Source organism: Thunnus albacares, chromosome 5 (genome assembly GCF_914725855.1).
Source record: "Thunnus albacares chromosome 5, fThuAlb1.1, whole genome shotgun sequence".
Classification (NCBI taxonomy): Eukaryota; Metazoa; Chordata; class Actinopteri; order Scombriformes; family Scombridae; genus Thunnus; species Thunnus albacares.
In genome coordinates, this window is record NC_058110.1 from 3030813 (window position 1) to 3032811 (window position 1999).

Consider the following 1999-nt stretch of genomic DNA (forward strand, 5'->3'; position numbering starts at 1 on the left):
ATACATAGCAACATATAGAAAAACATTTTAAAACAACGGTAATTTACAGTAACTATACTCCCATGAAAGGCAGCTGCGGCACCATTATTGCCCATCTGAGACTGCTGCTGCGTGCACATTGAAATCATGACGAAGGCAGAAAGTAATTATCTCTCTATGTCAAGTCTCCTCGAAGTTTATGAAATCTAAGGAAAGGTTTGAAACAGCTGTACTGTATTTAGAAAGAGACAATAAAATTCAGTAAAATTCAATAATTCCATTTCATTACTTTATATTCATGTAAGCTAATAAATATTCAAATGTCAATTATATGCTATTCTGCATAAAAAATAAAGAAAAAATTATCGGTTATAATAATCACCCGCTTATAGTGATATTTGACCCGGTCAGACGTGATCACTATAAGCGGGTTCCACTGTACTTATATCTTTCTCCAGTTTCTTCATCGCCAACTGCAACTTCTCAATTTTTAACTTTCAATAATGCTTATAAATCGGACGGACATCCTGTGAAAAAGAAAAGTTGCCAACACCATAATGTTAAACATGCATCTGATATTATCTATCCTGCTGATAATATAGCCACAGTTAGTGATCTGAATGTTCATTTATTAGCAAAACAACAACAACAACAAGCGCCGCTCCTCACTTTTCCAGCTATATCAATCCTACCTGTTTAAGGGGACCTATTATCCCTCTGGTTATAAACTCGCCGCTCTGACCTCTAGACCATCACTAACCACCTATGCAGCCTTGTGTAATTTACAAATTTAATCTGTCAAAAATGTTTATGCCAAGCTATCTCCCTCGCCTTGTTAATTGTTGCAGAATTGCCCTCTTGAGTGATGACTCCTTTATATTCCTCATATAACTAGTTTCATCAGCAGGTTTGTTCCGTTGATGAGTAGGACTCATTCCAGTTTTACCTTCTTTTTCCGACACAGTGGCCTTCTTTTTGATAACCGACTGTTCTGGGCTGCTTATGTCCTCCGTGCACGCACACTGATTCCAAGCATCCCGCAGCATGGGAGGAGCTTTAATGGACTATACTGCTCCCTGCTGTATGGGAACCATACACACAAGTCCATACCGAGGGTTAGGTTCAACTCAGCTTCAGCTTCGACAAGTGCCACTTTGTTACTGCTTTATGTCGGTTTTGAATGGGCGAAAACCACCTGGGGTACTGCTGTTGAATTTATATAATGATATATCCTAATTTCAGATGGACCCTATATTAAGAATTTTCTCAGCATAATTTTGAGTTGCATATATTTACATTCTTTACGAAAACAAATGTCTTTTTTTTCACTATTTGTCCAAAGCACTATGGACGCTCTTAAACCTTATTATTGTAACCTAACACTACACACAGCCCCCAAAATGAGCCTAAACCTACATAATAGATTTGGTGCCAGTTTAGTTGATATTATTTTACACTGATGGCACATTTCTAACACAGTGTCAACAACTGAAAGTTTTTTAATTCAATTCAATTCAATTCAATTCAATTCAATTCAATTCAATTCAATTCAATTCAATTCAAATGAATTAGACACTATAAGATTCATTGAGGCCATATAAACGTGTGCCATGAATCTGTTGCCAAGATAAAATCTGCAGTTTAGCATCAAAATCACTTCCTGCCTGGTGATTTTACTTTCAAAATAAAAACACACATTTAAAACTTGAATATTGCCAATTTGTGGATTTAGGGCCTAATAAAAACTAAACAACATATCATGAGGAACCCCATGTTTAAACGTGAATCAAGTGTGATACCTACTGTTTAATGGATTTAAAATGTAGTTGCAAGTGTCAGCAAGTCAATTAAAAAGAAGGCCGTTACTGAAGTCCTATGTTGTCCATGTGTTTTCAGGAAATTGACCACTTTTCTGATTATGCTGATTAATGTACACTGTCTTTGTAAAATTGAATTAATGTTATTTTACATAAGTAAAATACATATTTTATTTTGAATAAAAGGCAGTTGAGAAGACGCT